Raw genomic sequence first — 13052 nt, forward strand, 5'->3', positions numbered from 1 at the left:
AGTCATGCAACCTTTGGGGATATGAGGAGCATGCCAAATCCTTGAAGCTATGGAGAGTATGATCTGTGGAAAACAAAATAAAAAATAGGATACTGCAGTTGCCAGAGAGAATTTGCAGAAAAGTCTCTGCCCCATGAAGCATTTTGGCACCAATTTGATTCATCTGAAAATGTTTGAACCGTTCTCAAACTTTGCGTGGTGAAATTAGGAGGTAGAATTTGATCATGTGAGCATAACATTCACAGTTTCATTTATTTGAACAGATCCAGAAATAGAAATGTATAGATGATATTTAAATCTGTTCCCAGCATGCTCTGTATCATATTAACCATAATCAACTCAAAGGCATTTCTAGGTTTTAAATCCTAAACACTTAATTTCAGTTATTAAAACAGGGTTCGTGTGGATTGTTGACTGTCTGTACATCATCTGAAAAAATGAATAGCCTTGATAAACATTGTTATTAGAATAATATATTATTGCAATAGACACCAGTCTGCAGAAAACAATGAAAACACTCTTATAACATGCTCCATTATAATATATGGCATGAACCTTTATAACTTAAATTATATTATGTAGAGTTCTGCAATGCTTGGCTAAATGCTTTTAAAATATGATACTGTCAAAGCAGATAATTGTTGAACATATTTTTAGGATTACTATGCTACAATAGCAACTTTTTTTTATGAAAGTGAAAATACAAGCAAGGAATAGTGCACTTTCCAATACACCACTGTTTTAAGTGAACACTACCTGAAAGTAGACGAGTTGATAACAGGACAATATAACTGTAAAGAGTTCTTAGTTAGACCTATTGATTTATATGGAGAAGTCCCGGATCCTAAAAGAAACTGAGTTTTGATTTATAGGGCTCCTGTGAATCCTGTGAATAACCTGGTTACCAATGACACCTGAGAATATTTGTTTTGAAAGAGATTAACTAGGCAAACAATGAAGTCTGTAGAAGAAAACCTGTAGGTTTGTTTTTTCTACCGCCAACTTTTTAGGAGATGATTTTGAATATTCTGACTCACATATTTTTTTAAGACAGTGTTGACATCCAGTGCAATCACTATACATTTCAGAACATAATTTTAGGTGTCAATATGTCTTTTAAGCATGTCATCTGAGATGAGCTGCTACAACAACCAGGTTAATAGGGGATAATGCTGCTGTTTTTGACTCATGCTCTGTGCATAATAAAGAGGATGGGGAGCCTAAAAAACATTTATAGAGCTGACATATCAGACAGCCAAAACACAGAAATGGACCCTGCTGTGAGAACAGCACAAGAATCCCTTCAAAAACTAGACTAGGCAATGCATAGCTTTACAAGGAGACTCAGCATATCACTGAAAAGTTAAACCATCAACGGGGGTTGGGAGAAATAAGTACATTAGCACAAGAAACATTATGTAAACATTACCTTTTTTCATAAAGACAACTTGTTGAGCAGCAGCATGGGCACAAACATATCCAATACTAACCTTTATTGATTTCATGGCTGCTTTCCCAGAATTTCAATAGCTAACAGGGTAGTTCTGAAGATTTAAAATATATATATACATATATATATATATATATATATATATATATATATATATATATATATCTGTTACGCAGTTCTATCTTAAACCACAGGGGTTTGCATGATTTTGTCAGGCTATATTTATTTCACTGTGACACCAACAAGTAGAGTATTTTCAGTAAGTAGCATCACTTGATAGGAAGGCATTTACTTAAAGTCTTACAACAAAGTCTTAAATGTTTTTTTAAGAGGGTTTAAAAATCAAACAACTCTAACAAATAATTAGAAACATTTGCCATTTTAGCAAAAAAGGAAATACATTATCACCTACTACAGACCAACCAAGGAAGAAATTAAATTATTAGACAAGTAAACAAGTAGACATTTGTATTTGTGATCTGTATGAATTTAAAACAGATAGAACAATCTTGCATTGCATCATCCACCAAGAATCACAGTTTGGAAAGGTAGCCGAATTAGGTAATGTAATGAACACAGCTGTTAAGTGTGTGAATTTCACTCGTAGCCGACCTTTGCAGCACCGCCAGTTTCAGGCTCTGTTAGCTGAGCTGTCATCACAGTACGACGACATACAGTTCTTCTCACAAGTGCGCTGGTTGAGTCGCCGCACAGTTTTGAAGCAGTTCTATAATTTGTGTCAGGTTATTCAGAATTTCATGAGTGAGACAGGCAAAGCACTTGAAGAGCTTGTAGATCCTCATTGGCTGATGGACCTTGCTTTCCTTGTCAATCTTACTGAGCAAATTAACATTTTAAATAGGAAACTTCAAGGACCCGGGTTGTCACAAGAATGCAAGAGGAAATAAGTGCTTTTAAAGCAAAGTTGAATTTGTGGGAGAGGCAAACCATTGGAGGAAATTTCGCTCACTTTCCCTCTTGCCGAGAGGTTCTTGAAATGCACAAAGATGCATTTCAGAAAGAAAGCTGCATGCGTTACAGTGCAAAATTGTCAGACTTGTTTAAAGAATTTGAACGCCACCTCTTAGTCTTCCAGTCACACCGGGAGATATTTCAGTTATTTGCTAATCCATTCAGTGCAGATATCACGACAGTCTCGGATGATCTTCAGATGGAGATTATTGATTTGCAGAGCAAGGAGAATCTCAGGGATAAGTACTCTGCAATGCCATTGCAAGACTTTTACCAAAACCTCCCAACAAACGACTTCCCAAAGCTAACAGAGCTTTTTGCCAAAATTCTGAGTCTTTTTGGAAGCACTTACATTTGCGAACAGCTCTTTTCCACAATGAACATGAACAAATCAAAGCGCAGGTCAATTCTGCATGTTGCCACTGCTCTGGATATCTCACCTGATATCCCACAACTAGTGAGAGGGAAGAACTGCCAGGTGTCAGGACAGAAGTTTTGAAAGGTAAAATCTGTTTATATCTTAGGCTAACTATGTGTGGAAAATAAGACTTCATTAAGAGGTGTTATACTTCCTAATTATTAGTTATTTAAAGATTGTATAACAGTATACAATTATACACACAATACAATTTCTTCCTTTTATCATGAGATGGCCCTCGACACTAAGGTGCTGTCAGAAATGGCTACCAAGGCTAAATGACTTTGACACCCCTGATATAGATCATACTTATTCAAAGTATAGCCTGTTATATACCTCACAGTCTCAATACAGCTACAAAATGTAGTGGTTCCTTATAGAGGGACTACAGAAGAATATTTAGACATTCTCTGAGTGCATAGGCTAACATGTCACACTGAATGGATTACATCTATTTACCCACATTTAATGAGAGATGAAGGGAGGACATTAAAATGATTGAGATCAATATGTAAGGTGGGTTTACTTTAATCCTAATGCAACCTCCACAATTCAGGGAGACTAATGCAAACTTAGTTTTCAAAGCTAATGCAGGGAAATGCCTTTCTTACACAGGAAATGGTTAATAGTTTACCAATTCTTGTTGTACCTGATACTCCCTCGAGAAGTAATTAGTTGTTGTAGTAGAATCATTTATTGTATTATAGGATGGGAAGAATATATGAAGGGACAAAGAGACTTTTCCTATTCTGGAATCTACCTACTACATAAAAGACCATGGTGGAAATCTCTCAAGAGTTTCCGGCACTGCATTAAATCGGCAGGATTTACAATATGCCTACATCATGATAAGGATTTAGCACAGCACTGTAAGGTGTCATTTGGCATCAAATTAATGAGCCATGCTATATGTAATCTAATTTAAATATGCTGCACCTGAGGAGAGTATAACAGCAGAGTGCTATTGGCTTGTTGGGATATTATTCCTCTGCCAGTCACTAGCAACATACAGATTGGGGTTTTAATAAAACCCCAATTTAATAAAATTGCTTAATTTAACCTTGCTTAAGCAAATACCAGATATGTTCTGTTCCATGCAGTCCGAGCTTGTGTGACATTATATCTAGAACACAGATTTTCTACTGCAACTAACCCATAGACGAGGAGTTAAAGGAGGGTTCATGGCTACAGGAGTTTGGCCATTTAATACATTTCATTTAAATATGTGAAATGTTTTCAAATTAACACTACCCAGAAATTGCCCATAGGTTTCCTTAAGGGTGGATGTCCTTGTAATTGAATGAGTGGAGGAGTAGGGTCCTACCCATGAACCTTTGCCCTGCTGATGGAGGATCACATCTCCAGCAGACCCGTTTTAACATATGTACTGTTCATACAGGCACCCAAGCACCAGGTCTAACAGTACACTGTCATCATGTAATATTTTAAAGGTGCCCAAAATACTTCATAAGCCCTATTTTGTTTGTTTTTTTCATTTTAATTAAAATATTGAATTCTGCTTGTTCACTGCATAGAACAGTTAAATGTTACAGACAGTTGGAAAGACTTGGAAGATAAGATATGTTTTATAAAGAGTGTTACAAGTTTCTTATAAAAGAAGAAAAAAAAGAAGCTGGCTTAACACCCAGGAAGTACTTTTTGATTTGTCAGAATGAATGACAATGGTAATCAGGCTCTTGGTATAATTATAACTAAGAGACAATCCTAGATGGAAACATATTGAGAGGAAATAAACAGTGCTTGTTTTATTAAAAAATGTTAGAACCATAAGTCATGAGCCCTTCAGAACTGTCATTGTGCTCCGTGCTTAAACAGAAGCTGTTGCCATTTAAGTATATATATAAGTTTATATATATATATATATATATATATATATATATATATATATATATATATATATATATACACATAAACACACACACACTCACACACACTAAATATAGTAAATGTAGGCTTTGTATATTGTAATGTGTATATATATATATATATATATATATATATATATATATATATATATATATATATATATATATATATATATATATATATATATAAAATAGCTAATTAGAGAACGTGTTACATTTTCAGTGGAGAGCTGCCTAAGTGCTTTCTCAAATGAAACGACTAACCTAAGTAATCACAGCATGCCAGTTGGGCATTTGTGTGAAAGCTAAGCATTCAGCTCCAAAGAAATCATCCTCTGAGACGAAAAAACAACAAATTACCTACCAAGTCAGGACCAACAGAGGATAGCTACTATTAATTCTGGTTCGCACTTAACAGTTTGCTCTATTTACTTAACACAATATGTAAGCGTCAAAGGCAAAAGTCTGTTTATTATGAATTTTGATTTATGTCATTTTTCCTTCTGCACATCCTAATGACACTTGATGTCAGTATAAAATAAAAGTGTCAGTTTCTTAACCACTAATAAGGACATACACCACAACTACAAGGTTAGTATTTCACCTCACAATGATCAATTGTTTTCCAAACACACAATAAACTCTATATAAAAACATTATATTATGAATATAAAACTGCATCATCAGACACAGCTGATGTAATATTTAACATAATTGGCACTGAAAGTTGATATTGTATTTCACCAGTTACTAATCTATTTTCTGTTATGATCAATCCCCCGAAGATGTGTAGAAAATGGTAATCCATGTATCAGTACTATTATTTCAAACATGCTGCAGCTGTGCACATCACAAACTGTAAAGTTGATAATTTACTATTAAATCATCTATTAAATTAAATTCATATATGTATATTATGGTCAGGATTTCCTTTCTAAAATGTTAATGGTGAACCTCTTTGTTGCTGAAATGCCTCCTGCACATCCATCACAAATACACATGCTCTACAGAGTGTTTTCTGTCAGGTAAGACAATGGTAAAATAGTGTAAAAGTATGAATGTAGATAAAACTTGTGGAAAACAAATGTGTAATCACTCAGGGAGTCTTGTGTACTTGGACTATATTGGTCAAGTACACAAGCTCCCTGGCTGTTTATATAAGACACAATTTTCATTGTTTGTGTGTATGTTTTTGAAGTTCTGTAAGTAATATAAAGAAAATATAATTTGTTCACATCCAGACATACGGGGAAAGCTTCTTCTAAATTCAGACTTTCACAGTGTTTTCATTGTCTCCTGTTTCCAACTTGAGCTTCAAGTCCAGAGAAGAGCACAAGAGACCACTGCTGCCCCTCCTCTGTAGCTGTTCGCTCTGCCTGCCAACCATTTACAAAGTGTCTGAATATTCTCTGTGCCTTTCATTTAATGAGGTACGGAAGTTTATTTGGTTTAAAACACATCCTTTTCATCTTTAATTATATAAATAAACCCTTTAATATGCAGAACATATAAACACTAGGGGCCTGTCTTATTATTGTTTATTTTCCCTCAGTAGCCTGTCTGCAGAACTTTACAAGATGATCGATGGCTACTTGGCCAGTGCCCTTGGTAACAACAATGTAACTTCTGGTATGATTGCAGATCGAGGACATACATTTTCAGTGTCGGTCTGAATTTTGTAACATATATATTAATATAAAAATAAACAGCCAATTACTCATCAGTCTGGAAGTCTAAATGTAATTCTGCTAACACATGTGGTACATTGTGTATTTTGTTCATTTTATTCCTTCCACATTTGGATAAGTAGATGTTTTACTTCTCCAATGTTTTGCCATTTGATGGGGCAATCGCATGACATAATGGGGTGATCTCATTGGTTGTTGAGTTCACTTCAAACTTGTTAAATATCTGCAAGACCTGTGATTTGGCATAAGAACAATTGCAATTAAATGGAACTGCATCATGAAATAACATGTTACTTAACATATTGAAACTTTGTGAGCTAACTGAAATCAATCACTGAGGTCTGTAAAATGCTAAATCAATATAATAGAATAGAAAATGGCATTGCTTTGATAGCTTAATGCAGTGTTTTTAGGGCTTTCTTTTACTGCCAGTAAGGTTTATAAATAGTGTTGTCGGGTTGCTAGGATACAATTTTGGATTTCGAATTTCTGGGGTGAAGGAAGGGCAGAATAAAAAAAAATATATATAAATATTCTTTGCATTGATGGGAATGGAAATTATTTAGTTAAATCCTGAACAGTTTTCAAACCATGCAGTGCTGAATTGGTTGAACACTGCAGTCAGTAGTTCTGAGAAGTGTCTATTTTAGATCACAAAGATATTAATTACATGTTTCTTCATAAGATTAAATGACCCACCTTTGTTAAGCATTTACTTGACACAAACTTACTAAATGTTTGGTTGCGCACTAGTCTACTGACCATATCCTGCTGTTATGTTATGCTACGTTAAGTGCAGTTGTTATGCACACACAAATCTAATGTGCATTTACAAACTGGACTGAATTATTAGCTGCACTTGATACTTGCTCTGAATGGGATTAACAAGTGTGCTGATCTTTACCCTTTGTAACCAAACTGTGAGAATAAACAATGCTCAGAGTAAAAGGCCGTGGGCCGTGTGTGTAGGAGGCCTAAGTAATGCTATGTATGCAATTAATGAAATCTTCTCCTAATATTTATTTTCTCCACAATTTATGGACAAAGTATAACCTTGCACATTGTCTCTTTAGGTGGCAGAAAAAGCATTCTCCAAGAGGATAAAGAGGACAGATTAACTGTTAATGTAATGTGTCTGTAATATGTGACACCCTACTTAGCAGAGTCATTATCTGCAACAGCCTACATAATTTATTCTGCGTGTTCTTACTGCATTGCTATAGTGCCATATGGCTATGCTTGTTTTTCACAAAACAATTTTTACATAAACAGCTGGTTAGCTATTTAAATCATAACAGCATGCATATTTTTGAAACATTTAGGAAATAGTGATGTGGCTAAATCACATTCCTCTTCTCATGACATGGCTGTATTGTGCACCCAACAAGTACCAGCAATAAAGCTGTGTAGCTGTGCTCATTCCTTAGAGTCAAGCATTTCAATTACAATGCTTGAGAGCCTATGGAACTGACAGCAATTACACTGCAGTGCAAATATTACTGAACATCCTAGTGCTCTTAAAAAAAATGGCTATATACTTTAAATATATCTTATCCTCTGTGTATACAGTTATGCATCATAAAACATACGATTATAGAACATAATGTGAGACATTTTTAACAGTAAGGGGGAAAAAAAACTGAGAGAAATCGAATGTCTGATTCATACTGCAGGTTCCAGAAGAAGCTACTGTAATTTAAATTTGACATAAAACTGTATTCGTAAACTTCAAATGTTGACTTTATGGTATATAATTATATAATATGGGTATTATATATTGTGGTGCCATGCCGGTAGGGGCACAGCGAGACCCCGGGAGGCACTGTCCTTTGCCTGGATCCTGGGGGAGCAGATGGGAGGGAGAGAGACAGATTGGCTTGATAGACTGGAGTCTGTAGTTGGATTGTGATTTGGACTGGTTGCTACTGTCTTATTTGTATTTATTAGTTGAATGTTTAGAGAGGTACCCAGTCACACATTTCAGTAGGCTTGAGAGGAGCTAAGTTGATCTGTCTCTTTATTTAGCATCATGGAGCACTGTAAATAAATTCACACTTCCTTGCACCATATCCCAGTTTCTGTGCGCCTGTTTCCTAAACCCCGTCTTATGAGCCCCGGGCGTTGTGGATAAACCCCTCACAGTGCCACAATGCATATCTCTTTTGATTACTGTAGCGCAAACTAAACAAATATTTCAAAATGTTCCTACAGAAAGACAGATTGTGTCAAACAAAAATTCGGATAAGAAGGGCTAAAGTGACAATAATTGTATCGAAAGAGCAAGGGTTTTTCTTTCTTCCTTCTTTGTTTCAATATTAATGCAGATTTTGAACATTGTGCATTGCTGCACCAAGAACTGTATTTTAACAGACACACACATAACCCTCTCTTGTCAGACCATAATTGTTTCCTGGGGTCACATGCATTGCTCATTACTTGTGACCAGTCTTCATTTGAAATTCTACCAGAATGGAAATTTTGTGCAATTATCTAATTCAATTGGTGAAGCACCGAGATCATAAATGTATTTTTTTTTGTTTCATCTTAGGTTTGCTAGTACTTTGAGGATATCCAAAGAGCTTCTAAAATAATGCATGTACAAAATCAAAAGTTTTCTGACTTGTAAACACCATGACCCTGACAAGTTTCTTCGATTTCAATGTTTAACTAAAACAACTCTCCCTTGTCTGTACATATTAGGACCTACTGCTTTGTGTCCTACCAGTTACTTCATTATTTGTTAAAAATACTTATCATTTAAGAAATCCAGACAGAAAGGGCTGAAGGAGCAATAACAGCAATACTAGGTGAACATATACAGCTTAAATGGGATGAAGGATCTGCCATTTTAATGTCCTTTTCTCTTCATCTGTTCCAAAGAAATATTGTTTGCAGTATCTGCTTGTTTTGTATGACATAATTTTTAAAACAAGGGCAGTAATGTTCAGACTGTACAATGCACTAGTTAGAGCTCATCTGGATACTGTGTGCAGTTCTGGGCTCCACACTTCAAGAAAGATATCGCTGCTCTAGAGGCAGTTCAGAGGAGAGCAACCAGACTTATTCCAGGTCTGAAGGGAATCTCCTACTGAGAGACTGAGGAACTGAACCTTTTCACCCTGGAACAGAGGAGACTACGTGGGGACTTGATTCAAGTCTTCAAAATCATGAAAGGCATCAACCACATCAAACCAGAGGAGCTTTTCCAGATCAGCAGGGACACTCAAGACAGAAAACAGGAGACACTTCTTCACACACAGAGTTGTCACAATCTGGAACAAACTCCCTGGCAATGTGGTTGACGCCGACAATTTGGGAACATTCAAAAATGTAAACTTATGTTTATGTTCTTATGTTCTTATGAATGAATTACCATCCATTACATTGCTGTAGATTATGTTCATTATGTAGTGGTGAGGGTGTAATGACAAAATAAGAAAGTAAAACTGAAAGCATAGGAGAAAAATGCAAACCTTTCCTAAAGAGGCTACCCATTTCTAATTATCAATTCAGAGTGAGTTTTCTCAAACAAATGTAATCCTGGACCTCAAGCCACTGATGTGTCTTATAGCTGAGCTCAGTGGAGTTTTGTTGGTCTACTGATGGCCACTATGAACTGACCCATGGTAAACCTTTGAATAAATGGAAACTGAAATGTATATGTATGACTGCACTCTTCTAGGTGCAGCTATAGTGAATTGACCTTTCATATCAAGTGTCTTAAGTTAAGGCATAAAGATTTATACAGTATATGAATTAGTTTGGATTATTATTGTTTTCTCAAAATCTATATGCATTTATGTTGCCCTATACTTCTGAATACATAGATTTATATTTTATATTTATTTTTGGAATCCTGCAACGTCTATGTTATTCATCAATAGACCCTTTACTTAAATCGATTACACTACGTTTTGCACCAGGTTCTAAGGATGCAGGGGATTGTTTTCTTTCTTCACTTCCTACAATTGAAGTTGTCAGTGATTCTTGCATGTTATTTCAAAAGCAGTTTTCTCTTGTTCTCTCTACATTTAAAAATAAATGTACATTCACTGTAAAAGAAATTAAAATAGAGTACACAATCTGAGTTTGGGTTGTCAGCGTTTAGTAAATAAGCAAACAAACATCACATAGGGGAATGCGGTACTACATGGGGAGCTAACACTGTTAGCAGTGGTTCACTTGCATCTCATTTATGGATATAATTAGGAAATTGTGACATTTAACTCATTGGATTTTAATTGGATTTTAACTTGATTAATGATTACAATCTTGTTGTCGAATGGTAATTCTGTACCATAACACAGGAGGAGGATTGAAAGTTGGCCTCTGTCTTATTTATTTATAGTGTCTCTTGCAACGTGGGGATGATTTGGAATTAGGATCTGATACTGTTTGCTTCTATTTGTGAACATGAAAAGGAGAAGGATGAAGGCAAGTGAAAACACGCTCTACCTCGAGGGCTCGTGCCTCGGAGGCCTGTGTATGAGCCGTGAATAAACATTTCTACTTTTTATCAGTATCCAACTGCACGGATTGCTTTTTGGCAAGGAATCTCTACTCTTTTCTGTCATAATATGACTTTGCTCTCATGACTCAACAAAGGCATATACAACAGAAGCAGTAGCATCTTTTAAGACAATACATGTGACACAAGAAGGTGCAGCAGAGCCAGTTAGTCCACAGAGTCTTGCACCATTTCAACGAGAAGGCAACTGTTTTAAATAAGTTGCATATTATATCCTTAAAGGGGACATTGCATTGGAATATGAATTCAAGTTAAATGAAATAACATAACCAGACGTGTCATGACATTATGGTAATATTACTTCAATTGACATTCAGATGAATACTAAAGATGTAGAGATATAAAACAATACACCAATGCATTCCATTGACCAATTTATTCTAAATGGCCAAGAATGGAGCTACAGAAGAAAGTAGTTTCCCCCCTTTTTCATTCCAATTTAGACTGGTTTCTGACCTCATCTCACTGCTACAAACCTCCAAAGCACACATGTCCTTTGATAAGCTTGCTGTCAAAGTAATGTATTATTTTTTTGCACTGCAAGCCCAGAATACCTACAACCCCTCACTCTGATGGAAGGATGTGTATTCACCTGCACCTGGGAAGCAGTGTGTAGTGAACCAGCTAAACAACCCATCTAGTTACCATCCTGTGTCTTCTGGTGGCACGTGGCCACTTGTGCACTGTATCCTGTGAACTCCAGGCCAAAACCAGGCGATGCCATGGACTCGACAAAAAAGCCTATGGTGCTTTTACTCACACATACCACTTGGGAAACGCTCAATGGCATGATTTAAAAATAGAAAACGATAGGTTGCATATGCAACCCCGGTTATCTGAAAAAGGAAGCACTGCCCAAGGGGGAGGGGTTTCTGCGCACTTCCGTGGGAACCTGAAAGCTGCCATTGGCCCCAGTGTGCTCGTCACTCAGAACAGGTCCCTTCCCACTTCCTGTTCTATAAAACGTGATGTCAGCGCAGGTTCGTCCTCTTTTGCCGGGAGCCTGGACTCCCCCGCGACCTTGCAATGCTCTATTTAGATTTCGTACAAACAAACTATATACACCATGAGGCACAGGAACGAAGTCATGCGCCTCCCATGGAAGACAGGAGCAGTTGACACCTGTTGAATAGTGCAGCTAATGCAGGACAACTACAGCTCTACTGTGCGAATAAATGAACTATCTACACTAGGGGCACTGGAGAACAACAGCAGCGGTTTCCTTCTCTATGGCGTAGTACAGCCAGACAAAGCCACAGACCTGCTGACCAATACACAGAGCGGGGTACAGGCCAAACGCATGCACCACCGCAACACAATTACAATGAACGAACTATATACAGGGTGGCCTCTTAAGGCAACATGCCTGTAGGCCGCACGACAAGCCCTGGGAACACATCGACAGGGCTGTCTGTACATCCAGGAGCAGCTCGCGTGGGTGCTCGACTGGAAGGCATAGTCCGGTGGAAGGGAAAGACATGGTTCACTAGCTCCCTCAGGATGCACTTATAGGGGCAGACTGGGAGAGGAAAGGCAGGAGCCAGAGCCTGCAGGCTACTGGGGCTTGACTGCAGCCAAAACCGAGTTCCCAATGGAATCCCATCACATCCAACCTGTAGAACCGGGCAAAGCAGGTGAAGCCGACTCTCTTGCTCTGAAGCAAAGGGAGGAGGATGAAAAGCCATCAACTCAATAGGCCTGTTGACATGAAATGGAGAACGCACTTTCGGGAGGAACGCAGGGTTAGGCTGTAGTGTGACCCTGGAGCCATCTCCCGCAAAATGGACACATGATGGGTGTATGGACAGGGCGTGTAACTCGCTCACGCGTTTTGCCAGGTGATTGCCAGCAAAAACGCAGTCTTAAGTGACACCAACTTCAGCTCAGCTGAGTTCAGTGGCTCAAATGGGGCTTGGGAAAGTGCGTCCAGCACTACATCAAGGCGCCATGCAGGCAGTGAAAGGGTTCGAGGAGGCCGTAGCCGTCGAGCTCCCTTTAGAAACTGCACAGCCAGAAAATCAGACCCAGGAGGCTCGCCATCAATCCGAACATGACATGTCGAGATGGCCGCCAGATACACTTTGAGCATGGACGGGGACTTGCCCTGGTC

This window comes from Amia ocellicauda, chromosome 6 (genome assembly GCF_036373705.1).
Source record: "Amia ocellicauda isolate fAmiCal2 chromosome 6, fAmiCal2.hap1, whole genome shotgun sequence".
Classification (NCBI taxonomy): Eukaryota; Metazoa; Chordata; class Actinopteri; order Amiiformes; family Amiidae; genus Amia; species Amia ocellicauda.